The sequence below is a fragment of the Leptinotarsa decemlineata genome, unplaced genomic scaffold, assembly GCF_025532065.1.
Source record: "Leptinotarsa decemlineata unplaced genomic scaffold, Ldec_3_MD MMD2_tig00026361_RagTag_RagTag, whole genome shotgun sequence".
NCBI lineage: Eukaryota > Metazoa > Arthropoda > Insecta > Coleoptera > Chrysomelidae > Leptinotarsa > Leptinotarsa decemlineata.
This window is the reverse complement of record NW_027412704.1, coordinates 2,482,126-2,500,762: the sequence shown is the minus strand read 5'-3', so window position 1 is coordinate 2,500,762 and position 18,637 is coordinate 2,482,126. Positions and strand designations below refer to the sequence as shown.

At 36.8% G+C, this 18,637-nt stretch overlaps 1 protein-coding gene across 2 annotated transcripts in view; it reads right to left on the bottom strand.

Moving 5' to 3' along the window:
• The window catches only part of Vmat (Vesicular monoamine transporter), a 90,028-nt gene extending 71,701 nt beyond the window's left edge, over nucleotides 1–18,327 (bottom strand). Inside the window, exon 1 of one of the 2 annotated variants that reach the window (XM_074185091.1) lies at nucleotides 18,173–18,327. The gene's annotated coding sequence lies outside the window, so the exon portion shown is untranslated. Of the gene's footprint in view, nucleotides 1–15,876; nucleotides 16,002–18,172 lie in introns of those variants that run through there. The other variant, XM_074185092.1, reaches the window with a different exon arrangement.
• Nucleotides 18,328–18,637: the final 310 nt, after the last annotated feature.

Sequence of the window (18,637 nt, the reverse complement as noted above, 5' to 3'; positions counted from 1 at the left end):
TTTTCTACATAATTTCAAAGAATACGGAACCCATCCTCTACTTCCTCCGCAATGCACAATGATCAGTCGCGATCCTTTGTTTGCAGGCATGTTAGGCGTACACATTCTCGAACCATCAGTCCACCCTTTCGTAACTGTGTCGTGAGTGTCATACCAAGTTTTGTCTAAATAGAAAATTTGCCGTTGTTCTTGTCTATATATAGTTATTTGTTCTAAGTATTTCTTACGCTATTCCACTACTCTTCTGCTTTCCATAACTGCTTGACGTTTGTTTATTATTTCTTCATCTAGTTCTGAAGAGTTTTGTCACAGCAGCTCACGTTGTGGCCGGAAGTATTCAATTTCTTCCTTATGATATCAGTTGTAGGAATCTCATTGCTTTTGTAACAGTCGTATATTATTTTTCTCAATGATTTTATTAGATTAACATCTTAAGGTTTTGGTAATCCTGTATCACATTGCGTCTTTCGTTCATAAGGTTTATTTTTGACTATTTCACGTACAGTTGAGAAAGGAATTTCGGTCAAATCAGATGTTGTTGTTTCCTTCGAAACCAATTCGAAATGTAGATTCTTATATACATTGAAACATACTCTTTGTGTTTCAATATTCAAATGCATCCGATTCTTATTCACTGGCATCCCTTTATCGCATTGTTCACCATCGCTATTGGAATCTACACAGGAAAAAGTCTGCGTTGTTATCACACTCGTTATTACTATTAGTACTTTTTCAAGGACGCCACATTTTAAACATATAACAAAAATTTCAAGTAGTTATAACTGCACCAATATCGAATTTCAACACTCACATCGCGATCAGTTCCTGAACTGAATACGACGGCGATAACCATCCCCGCATTCCCCGATTTCTATTCGTCACCGCAACATGACTTCAATTCTAATTTTATGGCTCTCCAGCCAATCATGAAACTCGATTAGTAAAAGTTATCCAATAGGAACCGCCGATTCTACAGTCCACGTGGACTGTGTATTGGTTTTTTTGGCCTTTGAGAGTGCCGCAAACTTTAAGTGTACAAAATATCATTTACTTCGACTAAACTTCACGAGTGTTTCAAACGAGTGCAGTACTAGGCGTGAATACATCCAACTAATGAAAATATCAACCTCTTCAAGTCTTTACAACTCCGTATAAACAACTTCCTGCGTAGTTTTCCACAAACCCTCGTCAATATCCGACAAATCCTGATCCCGTATCATCGCGAAAATAAAACCAACCCCTAAAATCAAATCCGAAACGGCGAAAAGCTTCTCCTCGGCAGCTCGGCGATCACCCGGTACCCCGAAAGCAAGATTACATTCATTTCATTTTGATTCGCATTATTGGATTTGGCTCCAGTGAATAGAAACCAGATGTCTTCTTATTGCCCCATAGAGACACAGAGGATCCGATATCGCTGTTACCGTACTAGTCGTCACATGTAAATACGGCGTATTCTCCGGCGCGAAGAAGTTGATAAATCAATTAGAGCTTCTATTTGAAGTGAATTTGTAGACGAGGGCGAAGCAAAAGCAATGCCGTAATTGGCATTAGCAAGAATGAAACGTACGGCTCGACAACTCTATTTCGGAGATGAATTCGTTATGAATGATGCCACATTCGTGTTGTTACATGTCGATTGATTTTCCAACAACTTGTATCTGAATAGAGAAATCTGAAAAAAGGTCCGTAGACCAATACGACTAATACGAGGGTGATCTGAAAAGTTTCTCACATCAACATGAAGATAGCAGCACACGTAAACAAAAGCTAGTGAATTTCGTTGTTCATCTGTTGACAGTTACTCACCAAAGTTTCAGCCATTTTGGACGCGCAGTTGTTATGTAACAGTCGTTTGAGTGAGTTAAAGTCAGTGTTTTAATGAAACGGACAAAGTCGAGTATCGAGCTGTCATTGAAAATTTGTATTTGGAAGGCAAATCAAAGTTGAGTTGGATTCTGTGTTTGGGACTCCGCACTATCATTAACCACAGTAAAATGTTGGACAGCTGCATTTAAACGTGGCCGTAAGAACTTGGGAACACCAAGGGGTGCAGGACGACCGCCGAATCAAAGTAAGAGAGATAGCAAAGGTTATGAACATGTCAAAAAAATGTGTTAGTCATATATTCAATCAACATCAAGGCATCAGAAAGCTATCCGTGCGTTGGGTGCCGCGTTTGCTCACGTTAGACCAAAAACGTGTACGACTGAATATTTTCAACGCTCTGTTGGGGCAGTTTAGGCGCAATAAATCCGAGTTTTGGCGCCTATTACAAGAATACAGTCCAAACAGTGGACTGCAAAGAGGGAACCGGTGATTGTGGCTATTTTTCGGGATAGTCCTGGATAATCGTTCATCTTCAAACAGGAAAAACCATAACAGGAGCATACTACGCATCAGTACTTAAGATAAGATAATTTATTTCACCACGTTACATAGTAAAATGTTTGTAACAAGTCAAAAACTAGCATTTGTTAACAATCAGAATATTATAAAAACAAACAAGAAACACAAATACAAAAATATAAGAACAAAATTGAGTATGTATGCTGACATTTATGTATTTATTTGTTTATCATTATAGGGTTTACAAACAGACTAACAAATCCAATAGAGAACCCACTTTATAATTTTAGTTCGAGTGGGCTTTGAGAAAAAAGAATGTTAATGTTAATTTTTTGTAAATTACATTGGACAATCAAAGGATAACATAATTCTTATAAGAGTGACAGAGACTACAGAAATGAACACAACTTACCAATGAAATTTTTTTTCATCCTGCGTTTGAAACAGTCTAAAAGATTTCAAAATATTGAATATCATTGCAAATTTCGTTAAAGGTTTTAAGCATTTGTGATCATTATAAAAACTTTGCTTCTTTCCTTCCTCAGAAAGTTTCCTACATTTTTTGCATGAAAATGAAGAACTAGGAACACAGAAATATGTTTTCCCTGTTAGTGAACCATTTCACTAATTCATCCACATCGACCACTCGATTCCTAGCTATCCTGCTTCTCCTATTTTCGATCATACTCCTCCTAAGTTCAGGAATATCCCATAAGGCAAGACAATATCTACTTAAACTGAGCCGCTATCCGGAACTCCACAATTTAATTTTTATTTCTCATCGGTAAGAGGATTTCGCCCGCCGAAGTAATACCTTCCGACAATATTATTATCAATTCTATGATTCTTTAGGTCTCGTTACATTTTAATGAAACGAATCAATGTGGCATCCGAATGAACTCGGCTGGAGAGAGATTAAAATTAACTCCAAGGAATACGACGGGCACTGAGGATTCTAATTCTGATATAATAAGCCTTTTTGTAAAATGTCAGGAAGATGTGGAAGTTGTAGGTACGTGTTTCAAAGAAATACATATAATGAGTGATTTTTTTGCTGGTCTTTTTGGCAACACTGTTTTTGACAGATCACGCGTGAATCGTGTCTTGTGTCAAACTTGTTCATTTTGGTCTACTATTGAACCATGAATCGACTTACGAATGAACAACGCTTGCAAATTATTGAATTTTATTATCAAAATTCATGCTCGGTGAAGAAAGTGCATAGTGCACTTCTTCCAATTTATGGGCAATTTCGTCTGCCTACTGAGGGAGCTATTCAGAAGCTTGCGACTAAATTTCGAGCCCAGTTTATATTATTGGACATTAAACCACCAACACCCATACGTAGAGTGAGGACCGAAGAAAATATTGAGGCTGTATCCGCCAGTGTTCATGATGACCGTGAAACGTCGATTCGCCGCCGTTCGCAGCAATTGGGCCTCTGTTACTCCACTACGTGGAAAATTTTGCGAAAGGATTTGGATGTGAAACCTTATAAGATACAGCTGGTGCAAGAATTGAAGTCACACGACCTCCCACAACGTCTAACATTTGGTGAATGGGCCCTGGCAAAGTTGTAGGGAGATCCACATCTTTATCGAAAAATTGTGTTCAGCCACGACGCTCATTTCTGGTTAAGTGGATACGTTTATAAACAAAATTGCAGTTTTGGAATGAAGACCAGCCACAAGCATTGCAAGAGCTACCGATGCATCCCAAAAAAGTCACTTTTTGGTGTGGATTATGGGTCGGTGGCATCATCGGGCCGTACTTCTTCAAAGAAGACAATGGCCAGAAAGTAACTGTGAATGGCGAGCGCTACCGTGAGAAGATTGACGACTTTTTGTTGCCCAAAATGGAAGAATTGGACATGCCTGATATGTGGTTACAACAAGACGGTGCCACATGCCACACGGCACGCGAAACAATGGCCCTATTTAGAGCCGTCTTCGGTGAACAGTTTACCTCACGTTTGGGGCCCGTTAATTGGCCGCCTAGATCGTGTGATTTAACGCCTTTGGATTATTTCTTGTGGGGTCATGTTAAGGATCATGTCTACAGGAATAAACCAGCAACGACTGACGCTCTGGAATCCAATATTGAACCATTTATACGTGAAATACAGGTCGATATGTTAGAGAGAGTGTGCCAAAATTGGACCTTGTGCATGGGCCAACTAAAGCGTAGCCGCGGGCAACATTTACATGAAATCAACTTCAAATATTAAATTATATTGATCGTTCTATCGATTCCAATAGAGATTTCATCAATTTTTTCGATTTTTTTGTGTTGTTTTGAAAATCAAATCCTATACCTCTTAAAAAATCACCCATTATTAGGTGTTGCTGCTTTAAATTAATTTTTTTCACTCAGTATGTTAAAATAATTGATCATGGTTTGTTTATGAAAAAAACGATTCGGACATTGACAATAATTTTGAAGAGTTATAAAATAAAGATTCCTGGTTTATTTCGACTTTGAATCAAAGGAATTCACAGTAGGACTGGCTAGTCCGAACATTGGTCCTTCGAGCCGGATAGCCTTAGCCAAATCATTGTTTAATGCACTGTTCAAATGGAGCTGCACTACCATTGGGAAATTTTGAGGAAGTCGAAGTAAACCTGAGAGTATCTCAAGCCTTAGCGGATATATTTTGAGGAAGATGGCGAAAAGAATATTTACTTATACTGAATAAACAAATGAAGTGGTATGAGAAAGGGGACGACATATCAGAGGACTGGTACTCGTCATTGAAGACACATTACAAAGAAATTTGTGGCCACTTGGGAAAATTGTAAATGTTTATAGGGGAAAAGATGATAAGATTAGAGTTGTAGATGTCAAAATAGAATCAGGAACCTATAAACGGCCAGTTATAAAAATCTGTAAATTTATCAGTGGTACAGATTCATAACTGAAATGGATTGAAGAATATGTCAAATGCAGTGATTTCATCGCGAGGGGGAGAATGTTGCTGCCTTGAATTAATTTTGTTCACTTAGTATGTTGAAATAATTGATCATAAATTTGTTCACAAAAAATATGATTCTGACATTGACGGTAATTTTGAAAAATTATAAAATTAAGATATTGATTTCAAACGTTTAATTCCTGGTTTATTTCGACTTTGAATCGAAGGAATTCACAGTAGGACTGACTAGTCAGAACATTGGTCCTTCGGGCTAGATAGCCTTACGCTACCGAGGTAGGACCTTGTTAGTCTTTAGCTCGCACAAGTATCGACTTTTGAGATTTTATTTTAATTTCATTTTATATTTTTTCTCTTTTATCAATCATGTATACTCTGCTCTGTAAATGGGAAATCGATGGGCTATAAATGCTATTAATATTGTTATTATATGCATTTTGAAAGCTCCTCTCATAGTTCGTATCCTGTAGATTGTGTAGAAATCGTATTCATGGCACGTCTGAGCATTATTTCTGTCTCCACGAGACGTCCTGAGGAACAAGAAAACTAAAACGTTTCGGTGGGGATATTTCAGAATGCGGTGTGAGAACCTAAGCTGTGAATGGATTGTTATTACTAGGATTGTCTCTGTGATAATCTGTACAATTCGTCAGTCTTTTCAGGATCTTCTAGTAAGGAAACATTTAGAACGCCAAGGACACAGCTGGTTAACTGATAATTTTCTGGACAACTCGCTAAAATCTGCTTCCATCTTCAGAAATGGAAAAAATGTAATGATACTCGCAGTTTTTCCATTACTTTACTTCAGAAAAGTAGAAGGTGAAAATTCCCGGTCGATGAAAAAAACATCAAATCTTCATGCATACATAAAATTCTCGTGTCACTGTGTTAGTTGCCAAACTCCTCAAAAACGGCTCAATCGAATACCCCTAAGTGATAAGGGTGCTGCACCCCATACTTTTTTTGGGTCAATTTTTTTTCATTTTTTATGATGAGGCATCGAAAAATACATATAACCCTCAATTTTCACTCTCCTATCACTAACCCTCATTTTTTATTAGTCATTTTAGTAATTTATTCATTACTAACCCTGATCATAGATCAGTTATTTCCGCCAGGCGTCTACCGGTGTCACTCTCACTCAGTAAACAGCACGAAATAGGAATGAGAACGAAGCCGGTCCCTGTCTCTCTCACACAATGAGCTTTCTCTCACTCCCTATACAGTTTTCGGGCACTGCACTGACACCTGTCAGATATAATCCAACGCCCTTCGTGGTATTAGCCAGGAGAGTAGTTGTTTTCTGATAGGTGTCAGTCCATTAACCTACTGTGTAGGGAGATGAGACTGGCCTGAAGGAATTGTTCTCAGAAAATTTCACTCCGTAATTCTAATCCAACACGGCTGTGCAACAACACGCGATAACCGATACACACAGATGTACCCATACATAGAAATAATTTATGTGGGAAAACTTTTGCCGGGTCAGCTAGTTGATTCTACAAAATGGCGAAGGAACTTTTTAAAGTGTCCAGTTCTACTCGATATAAAAGTTTAGTTCGTCTTAATAATAGAATTCATGAAGCTCTGTATATGCACTCTTTTTTATTTTTTCTCGACTGAATTATTACATGCCAGTGATTTCCACATTCATCGACTCCAAATATAAAAACCCATCGATCGATAACAAGTTCCAATTACTCCGTCCTTCATCCTTGCCTCCTATATATTCCCATAATGAATCTGAATAGGCGTGCACACATTTCGTTTGTGTAGTCTTCATTTCAGCGGCTCATTGTTGAAATTTCCCCCGTGACTTAGGTTTTTCAGTTCGATATGAAACGGGGTAGTGTATAAAACGTCGATTGATTGCACCCTTTACTGCGAATTTCATTTGTTGAGGATGCAAATAGTTACCGATAAATAGGCTCAATTGATAGTACAGCCTAGCAAGTCTAGCTGTCTCTCTGAGATTTGCGAACGATAAAGATATCAGGAAGTACAATCGGGGAAAGAATCTTGGCTCTAATAAATTCGGCAAGTGTTGACAGTACACCAGTAAGAAATGGGAAGCCCAATTCTTCCTTTTGTGCAGGAATATAATGAGTGATATATAATTGCTGGTAAAAGCGAACTAGCAATTTTATAATTTATAATAGTTGCCAAAACGTTTCGGAGAAACGAATTATAAATCTGTATTTCTCCTAGAAGTGTTTTCAATGTGTTTATAAAACAGCTATGGGAAGGATATTGACACCGTTTCATGAAACATTATAGCCTTCATTAATATTTTGCAAGGCCTTTTACAAACATTACAAAACAGTTTTATAAACATTACGGCAGTTACTATACACTTTTTCTAACACTCTTGAAAACATACTTGTAAAATAGTCGAAAGACTACTTTATAAGAGTTTTTTAGTAGTTCCAAGTGAGCGTTATAGAATATAATGCAGCCCAAAACGATAACGATAAAATAAAAAAGTGTTCAAAATGTTTTCTCAAAGGCGCAAGGAGTAATTTTGTAATTAGATATAGAAATAAATAATTTGTCTAATTTCCACTTACTTGATGTATTGATATTAATACGACCAAGGTTTCGGTTTTTACACCATTCTCAAGTGTCCAAAGTCAACACTACTGACCTAAATAGAAATATCGGAGTATATATATATATCCGAGAGTAGGTAATAAGATATATACCTACATTCATTAATACCAAGTACATAAACTTCAAACTGTGATTAATTGCGTTGTCATCTTTATAAATTCAAAAGTGGAGACCTACACAAATCTGTTTGTTCGTTGAGGGTTTTATATTTTGAGTTTTTATTTGTTTTATTGATTTCCATGGCTTCCAACAAATTCATTTTTCTTCCTTCCTACGTGTATGTAAGATTTTGAGGTTTTCCTTACTTATTTTGTGGTTTGTTTCTTGTAGATGTTCGTACATAGAAGATTTTTAGTCTACACCGATGTGTTCACGGAGTCTTACTTCGAAATTTCTGCCGGTCTGGCCTGTATATACTGCAGAACATTCACTACATTCTATTCTATACATATATGCCAGATTCCTTCATTGTCACGTCTAAGTTTTGCATTAAATATAATTTTGTCTAAATTATTATTACTTACGAAAGATGTTATTATGTTGAATTTGGAAAAGTAATTTTGAATATTTACTGAGAGTTTACCTGAGTAATTAATGCTGCTATATCTGTATGTATTCTGTTTTTTAATGTGTGGGTACAGTTCTTCCATAATAGCTTCATGAGTTTTACCTGAAATTTGTTTGATGACTTTCAATTCATTCCAAAAATTCTCTTCCGGTAAAGAGTCGAAGGGGATCGTACAACCTGTGAATGTATTCTTTCGATAGATATTAAGATCTGAAATATGTTTGAAATCTGTTTTTCCGTTAATCAACTGTCGCCCCCATACGAACGACAACTCTCAGAAGTTGAGAAACTTGTGCGAGCTAAGGACTAACTAGGTCTTACTTTTTAACGTGTGATTCCTAACACGGTTGCAGAATCATCCCAGCTTCAACCAGATAAATTCTCTCAAAAAATTGTCTGGTCGAGGCAGGAATCGAACCCACGGTCTTCCGATCGTGAGTCGGGCGAACTACCACCGCTGCTAATTCCACAACAAGATAGATAGATAGATAGATAGAGTAATTTTGTTCTGGACACTAAGAAAATATGATAGATTTGTCACCAACTATTTCACTTTTGTACTCAAACTTTGAATGCTTTTCATATTTTAAAATTATCTAATGTCAGTATCCCGAATTATTATCATTTTAAAATGGCGTCGTTCTATAAAATAATTTGGTATCGATAGCAAGCATTTTTAAGTATTTTAGCTACTATGGGGTTATATTCAGAGTAAAAGGCCATGTTTTATGAATATCTTCAATAAAAATTTTTTCTCTAGGCAACTTTCCAGATTATTGGTAACATTGCTTCCTGAAACCAATACATAAACTAGGAGATAAGAAAAATATTAGCAATTATAAAGCAGTTTGCAATCAGTCAGGGAGGGCTAAGATGTTTAATTCTGTGCTTACAAAGAAACTTTCCAGGGACTGTAAGTCTTTACTCGATTCCCAACAACACAGTTTCTCAGAAGGTAACTCCACTTGTACCAACCTTGCTCTTCTCACAAACAACTTAACTGAAAATCTTAAGAGGAGGCTACAGATTGACTCTGTCTATACTAACTTTTCCAAAGCCTTTAATATAGTTAACCACGGCCTACTTATATCTAAAATTCAAGCGCTTGGTATAGGCGGGGATGTTTTTTGCAAGTAATCAATAGCTTCTTAACTGGTAGAACTCTGTCTGTGAAATATGAAGATACAACATCTACGCCCATTCAGGTTCCATCAGGGGTACCGCAGGGATCCCATACGGTCCCACTGCTGTTCAAGTTGTTTGTATCAGACCTAGAGTTTGTTTTCAGATATTCAGAATTTCTTATGTTTGCGAATGATCTTAAACTTTATCAAGCAATTACTTGCCGGGAAGATGCTGAATTAGTTCAAAAAGATCACGAAGCTTTTTCCATGTTTTGTAGAAATAATTTGTTACAGATAAACATCGATAAGTGTCAAATCATTATGTTCGCTAAAATTAAAAGTCCAATATTCTTTGAATATACATTAATTAATATAGCTCTCAGAAGAGAAATATTTTTTCACGATCTGGGAGTTATATTTGATATTAATTTAAATCTTCAAGTATCAGAAATTGTGGCAAAAAGTCTCAAAATGCTGGGTTTTGCATTGAGAATTTCTACTGATTTTTCAATTGAAACAAAAAATATTTCATATTGTGCTTTCGTAAGATTCATTCTTGTTAATATTGAGAAAGCCTGACATTTTTAGAACTGTTTAATGTATCACTTCAGGTCTTTGAAAATCAATTGAAAAGGCTATAGCGTTTTCGAAGCTTTTCATTACCTTGCCATTTTCTTTGTAAGTACCAGATTTGTTACATCTTTTTTCTTGTAAGTACTAGAATTATTTTATATTTTAATAATATAGTCACTAGACATAAATAAGGATTCATTAATATTTTGTATTTCACACTTCGCTAAATGTTTTGTGAAATGGTAAATTGTTATGTAGACATCAAACATGAGCATTCAAAAATAATTTGTAGTTCTTCACACATTGTTAAATATGTTTTTGTAAATTGGGTTTGCCGTTGAATAAATAAATAAATAAGTAAATAATCATGCCATCGTATTTACCAGATTTAGCTCTTTACGACTTTTTCCTGTTTCCAAATTTGTAGAGACCCATGAAGGAGATAAAAACTGATTTGGAGGGGACAAAATGGAAATTGATGAATAAATAAATATTTTTTTGAGAAAGAAAAAAATTCACTTTATTTTTTAACATACTTCGTGAGTACATAACAATGAATTTGTGCTACTGGATAACTTCACTATTAAACAAAATGTTTTCAGGTGCCATGAATCAAAACAAGAATTCCATGTATTACACAAACCACGAATTGTCGATGCCGAAGAAAAACACCCTACTCATATAATATTCCAAGACGTCATCTCAGTCTTGTAGTGACAGAAGATTCAAGTTCTCTCAGAGCAGATGCAGCTGCTCTAAGTTTCAGAATAATTAAGGTAGCCATAATTATCTTTTCGAGTATTAATTAGAAATCTCACTTGGAATAATTTCCCTCCAGACGAGACATCAAATCAGATGGGAAAATGGTAACAAACGCGGGAAATATGAGCTTTGGAGAATAAAATCCAACTCTCAGAGGAATGCTTGACTGAAACGCAACGTTTACAGATAAGTTGATGAAAACCGCACAAAGGAAGTGATGCTGAAAAGTTGTGAGGGAGTCATTCGCATCTTTGTGCTGTTTTATGATGTGTGTTACGTCTTTGGGATCCAAATGAGTGGAATGTGATTACTATTCGATGAAGGGAAACAATTCAATTGCCAACGTTTCAACGACGGAGACGGATAACATCAATGTCGTTTATCGGATACCTGTGACATGATGTACATTGGACAAACCAAACAATATTTGAATACACGATTGAAACATAATTTTTGGTATCACGATGGAGAAGTGATAAGCCAGAACCTTTATTTCCCAACATGAATATGATTGTTTTGCCTCTAACAAGAAAAAAAAATAACGAAACAGCTCTGAGTATACATCTTTTGATGGTTCACACAACCAGCGATGAAAAATGTGATAACTCAAAGTCGGACTATCATTACTCGAACAACATATATAGAAACATTTTGTTGACACACAAAATCATCTGCTTTATATTTCATCCCATCTCTGTAGGGATTGAGCATGGCTAGTTTCTCAATTGTCGAAGTCATCAGGCCGTAAGTGCCACTGGGCCCTAAAATTCTTAGTCCAGCCGCTTCCATGGCTGAAAAGTTGGCAATGCGATCACCTTCACTTCTGCCGTGCTCTTTAACCCACCTCAGGATAATGTTATCATCTACCGAGGCTTTGGCTAAATCTTGGTGGCACTCTAGTACTAGCCCTGAGGTAACACGTTGTCTGTTCAAGGCTAATAGGGCTTGTCTGCTGTCAGTACATATTGTTATGTTTTTGCCAGAAATTCCTGTCCTGGTTATTTCTTTTGTGGCAATTGAGATACCAGCCAGTTCTGTTTGGACCACGCTGGTATTTTGATCCATTCCCCACTTGATCCTTAAGCTTGTTGATCTGGAGTACACTGCACATCCTGAGCCTTCTTCAGTTTTTGAGCCGTCTGTAGCATCTGACTCTGTGTTCTGGTTTATTTGTATTTTGTAGAGTTTATTAAACACAAACTTGGGTTCAACCGCATCACTAGTTGCCTGGAGCAGAGAGAAAAATCTCTTATTCTACTTGAATAGCACAATCATATATAGTTTGGGTGAGAAAAAATGAATAACGATATCACCAATAGGTTTTCTGGAAATATACAACAAATTATATTAAGTTGTTTCGGAAGTTTCGTCCGTTTTAATGTCATGTAATTTTGTAGCTCCATATCTCAAAGGAGGAGGTCTACAGGAACCGTGAACTTTGGCGTTGCACATTAATGTTTGAGAACTCGCCCCACAGAATCAAATTCAATAACGTCAATGTAAAGTCCTTAGAACTCATTCTCTAGTTCATAGTCTACGATTTGCTCAAGAAGAAATATTTGATCCAAATTTCACTTTAAAGAAATTTATATTTGTTTTTGATAGATATGTAAACAATGATTTACATCACATCATTGCTCCGCTTCTACCAAGTCATATTCAATATTCGTCCATAGTGAATCAACATTTTATACAATAAAAAAAACAGGGGGTCGAGGACAGATCCCTGAGATACCCCACTATCAATTTTAATTTTTGCCTGGTTTCATATTTCTGAAGCTCACCTTCTGAACACTGTCTGATTAATGTGATTCAAATCATGACGGAACATCACCTCCAAATCCATAGATTGGGAGTTTTTTTACCAATATTTCATGATTGACATATCGCAAAACGCAATCGCTGCCGCCTCAGCATTATTTCAATGATGGTAAAGATTATCTAGAGACAGAAATAGTGCATCGTTTGAACTATTTGACGTTCTGAATCCAAACTGGTTGAAAGAATGTGATGTAGGTCAAAGAAGTTGTTTTTCATCAAATTTTCAACAAGTTTAGGTAAAGTTGCCAATAGTAAAATGGATCTGAAGTTTCCAGGTACGAGTAGGTATATTAGGATTGCCTCCTTTGTAAGATAGGACGATTGCAGCAATTTATAGGCAAACCGGGAAAATAGCATTCAACACATATACCAGAGTGGTTTCTGAAGAAACACCTACAGATGGCGGTATTATAAAATTTGTTCCAAGCTGCGTTATTCAGTAGCCAGTCATCAATTGCGAAAATTTGGTCATGAGAAAGCTGTGAGCAAGATGGGTGCCGCGTTTACTCACACGAGCAATTGAGTGTTTAACGAAGTTCCACAGCAACAAAGCAGAATTCTTGCGTCGTTTCATAACCATGGATGAAACATGGATGCATCACTTAACACCCGAGACAAAAGAACAATCAATACAGTGGACTCGAAAGGAAGAACCAGCTGCGAATGAGGCGAATACCGTCAATTTCCATTGGCCATGAATTGGCATATAAAACTATCGACAACTGCCCACTAACCCGGCACGACACAGCCAAGAGCGTCCACCGCCGGAAAGGATTCCAGCTCTTCGATCCTGTCCGGCAAATAACTGTACATGCTGTGACGGACTGGCCAAGTGAGCGCTCGCCGGCCAACGCTTGCCAGCATCAACTTGTCCAAACGTGCTTGGGAAGTTTCAGTCTATCTGTTTTGTTCTTTCATCAGTTGACAGTACAGTGTCAGACGGTTCCTATAAAAATGGACAAGGAAAAATTTAGTTGCTTGTAATGGCAGGCTCTAGAATATCCAGAAGTTCTGTAAATTTGTCTGGAGTCATTCGGAAATAATGGAAACATTTCTCCTCGTCTTCTTTCAGGTCGTTGAGAAGATGGTGAAACTCTTCCAGATTTGTCCTCTTCTGATTAATGGGATGGACCCACGTCCATCTTTTTTGTGACTATTTTCTTCTACATTCAATAATGCGGCCACTATGATGACGACTTCTTCGTCAAAACTGCTAGTGATAGACATGTTTCTGTCATCGCTCGATGTCAACTGAAATTCCCTTGAAATCGAACAAACAGCACCTTCAGAATGCTGGTTGTAGCTGTACAAGTGGGCAATGCTACTGCCTGGACAAGCTTTATGTGAACTTATTGCAACGTTTGAGCGAAGAAATCGAGCAAAAGCTGCAGCATTTGGCAAGACATAGAACCAGCTCACAAATCCATTATCGCAATTACCGAAATTAACGAATCAAGGTTGAATTGCCACCTCATGTATCCTATTCGCCAGATTTAGCACCTTTGAATTATTTTCTGTTCCCAAATTCGAAAAAATGGCTAAGTGGTCTGGGACCACTCATGTATATCAACAGCATCAGCCAAAATTTCCAATACTCCACATTGTGAATTAGGAAATATTTTTAGTGAAATATCATCCCACCCTGAAGAGTTTTGGTTTTTCAAGTCCAAAATTACTTCTGTTATTTAATTTCCAAATGTATATGCTCCAAATAATGGATTGGGTTCATTTAAGATCGTGTTTTTGATATGTTATACCTTTCGCGTTTTATTCATTTTGCAATGATTTCAGACGCCAGTTTACTGCTTTGCTATGAACACTCTCTAAAGATTTCTAAGGAAGCTCGATGATAGCCAAAGAAATGATGGTGTAGATTTCCAAATGTATATGCTCCAAATAATGGATTGGGTTCATTTAAGATCGTGTTTTTGATATGTTATACCTTCGCGTTTTATTCATTTTGCAATGATTTCAGACGCCAGTTTACTGCTTTGTTATGAACACACTCTGAAGATTTCTAAAGAAGCTCGATGATAGCCAAAGAAATGATGGTGTAGATTTCCAAATGTATATTCTCCAAATAATGGATTGGGTTCATTTAAGATCGTGTTTTTGATATGTTATACCTTCGCGTTTCGTTCATTTTGCAATGATTTCAGACGCCAGTTTGCTGCTTCGCTATGAATACTCTCTAAAAATTGCTAAGGAAGCTCGATAGTAGCAAAAAAAATGATGGTTTAGATTTCCAAAGGTATATTCTCCAAATAATGGATTGGATTCATTTAAGATCGTGTTTTTGATATGTTATACCTTTCGCGTTTTATTCATTTTGCAATGATTTCAGACGCCAGTTTACTGCTTTGTTATGAACACACTCTGAAGATTTCTAAAGAAGCTCGATGATAGCCAAAGAAATGATGGTGTAGATTTTCAAATGTATATTCTCCAAATAATGGATTGGGTTCATTTAAGATCGTGTTTTTGATATGTTATACCTTCGCGTTTCGTTCATTTTGCAATGATTTCAGACGCCAGTTTGCTGCTTCGCTATGAATACTCTCTAAAAATTGCTAAGGAAGCTCGATAGTAGCAAAAAAAATGATGGTTTAGATTTCCAAAGGTATATTCTCCAAATAATGGATTGGATTCATTTAAGATCGTGTTTTTGATATGTTATACCTTTCGCGTTTTATTCATTTTGCAATGATTTCAGACGCCAGTTTACTGCTTTGTTATGAACACACTCTGAAGATTTCTAAAGAAGCTCGATGATAGCCAAAGAAATGATGGTGTAGATTTCCAAATGTATATTCTCCAAATAATGGATTGGGTTCATTTAAGATCGTGTTTTTGATATGTTATACCTTCGCGTTCCGTTCATTTTGCAATGATTTCAGACGCCAGTTTGCTGCTTTGCTATGAACACTCTCTAAAGATAATAGCCAAAAAAAAATTATGGTGTAGATTGAAGTACAAAAAAAATAATTCGATTGACGATGTGTAGCATTTTGATCTGCATGTTTCCATCAGCTGTTTTGTTGTTTTTATATACAAACTAGTTATTCCTCAAGTTACGTTGCTAGTAAAAGCAGAATCACTAGTACAAGTCGAAAACTTTTCGGAAAATCGAATAATCTTACATTAAAGTTCGTATCCAAACTCCATCCCATCAGAAATAAAACTCAAAACACTGTCACATACATGAACAATTTATCCAGGCGATGCACTTACACACAAATGAAATTGTTCTGACACATTAACAAACACATTCTGTGAGAGCACGGAATAGGTATTAATTATCTCAAATGTTCTAATTTAGTAGCAATGCTTGTTGCTTCAAGGACAGCTATTTAGGATCATCATTGAACTTTTAGTCGTGAAAGACGATACAATGTATTTTTTTTCGAAAGTGCTATAGAAGTCAATGCGCAGAACACGAAAACATCAAAATTATTTTTCTGACCTCTTTTAATATATCTGTGTGGGATAATATCTTTACGTGTGCATTCATAGTGTACTGATTTTATAGAAAAATATTTGGAAGGGTATAGAAGCATAGGCTTCCACAGCCGGAGTCACGATTAGAGGAATTGAAAATCTAGCCATTTGTAGCTTACAATATTTACGTGGAAGAAGGCCTAAATATACGGGTTGCTTATGTAAAGATATTCGGGAATATTGAATTTTATGAGGATAAGTGGATTAGAAAAGATCCATACATTAGAAAACCAACTGGAAAACCCCGATTGGGAAACCCTTGAGAATAATCAAAAACTAAATAACTCAAACAAGATTAGCTAAAAATACCTAAAATAAAAATAATGCCAAAAAACAATCTGCTTTGTTGAACAAATTTTAGAGCTGGCACCTCTAGGCTAAATACTAAAAATTTAAAATTCACAATTCCCTTGAAATAATAATAATTCCGATGGAAAGATTTTGAGACCGAACATAGTATATTTGGAAAAAGTTCTTTCAAACTAGTCCAGAATGTTACGTTGGTACCATCATCTCAAACATATATTCACAGTTACTACTGTTTAACATGTTTAGTTTGTTGGTGAGAGGCACAAATGTCAGAAGTTTTTTGCGTTCTTGATTTTTCAGCCAAAAAACAGCACCGTAACGATGCCTCAGCTACCGTATTTACCAGATTTGGTCCTCTGCTACTTTTTTCAAGATCAAAGAGACCCATGAAATTGAATCGTTGAAAGAGTTCATGGACACAACAACAAGTGCATATCAGAAGGGGACTTCTTTAAAGGGGGCAAAGTAGAAATTGGTGAATAAATAAATATTTTTCGAAAAAAATTGACCTGATTTTTTCAACTTACAGCGTATACTGAAGGATTCTCCAAGCAAGCCAAAAATAACTAGAATCTGATAAATTCTACAGTCTTTATTTTCAGTGAAAACTAAACTATATAGTCTTATTGGTTATGAGCGTATTTCAAAATGTAGTATTTTAATCATCAATCAATAATTTGACCATTTTTTCGTGGAGTAAGGTTAATCGAAACTATAAAAAAATTCAATCGTAAATCCTGTTGAATCGAAATTTCTGTACGAGTCAAGTCATTAGATTTTAGGGTGACTAATCCAATTGGAAATAAAATCCGAGATATTTTAGTAGAAACCTTTGTTCGATAAAATAAAGCCTGATATTGAACGAAAAACTCATGAGTTCATTAGAATTATTGAACACTTCCATGGGGAAATATTCTAAATAATGAATTAAATCGTCAAGTGATATTATTCGCAACGCTTCTACCGGAAAAAATGATGCCAAAGTTGCTAGTTTCCTAAAAATTCACAAGTGAATTCTATAAAATAAAACTCATGTTTTCTTAAAAAATGCCAAAACATTGTTCTGAAGCTTCTGATCTCCCAGTATTTTTGTCAAATTATCATTTGCCGACAATAGCACCACTACATAACCGCTAGAGATTTACTTAATCAACCCTGTATCTTCATAAAGTGCTTCTCAAGGGGAGATCATATGTTGAATGAAATATAGAACAAATTTGGAAGAACTTTGTTTTTGAATGTTCATCGAGAATAAAAAAAGGTTTTGGTGGAAAAAGTACATGTTTGGAATAGAAAATAAATAGAAGTTCAATAAAAATGCAAAAGGTTAAATAGATCAACTTTTGGACATTGTTTCCCGCAAGACTTTGCATGAAAAAACGTACCGTCTTATGCAATAATATCCTGGATTATGTAGAGACGTTCAAACATTGACGAGAATCTGCTAGAAAGTGATTCTAGATATACGATATATATAGCGACACAGCAATTGAACAAATTTCGGAAATCAGCCTCAAAGACATCCCGATCTGTATCCCATTGAACAGCACTCCAGAACCTCCTGGACGACCACATCCAGAACTCACTGAGTTCCACACAACAACAATCATGCACCAAGCAGTTACTTACGTGGGGGCTAGTCTTGGAGACCCTCCGTGGAGTGTTGGGCCGCTACTGCAGCCCGCAGCGGGCCGTCGGCCGCCTCGTCGTGCCCGTCGGCTGTGACTCCCGAAAACTCGCACGTTTCTGCCGCCAGCGAGTGTCGCGATTGCGCAAGGACTAGATCACCACGCGCGGACTGGCATCCTCAGGACTCCGTCGTTGATATCATCCCCGGCGGCCCACTCGCGGCCCTGTCATTGGTCGTCGCACGCATGCTGATCGGCCACTTGTTGGAGCTTCCCGGAGAAGGGTTCTCGTTTACGGCGAATTTATTCATTAGAGGAGTGCGCTCCTGACCCACTGCTTTCGAATGCTGAGGCGGTTTTTTCTGAGGGATGGCTGGTCTTTAATCTCGGTCCACTAGTCCTGGTGAGGATCTATTGTCGCTCGTAAAACGGTGTCGGTTGGAATGGAGGTCTTGCATATTTGGGC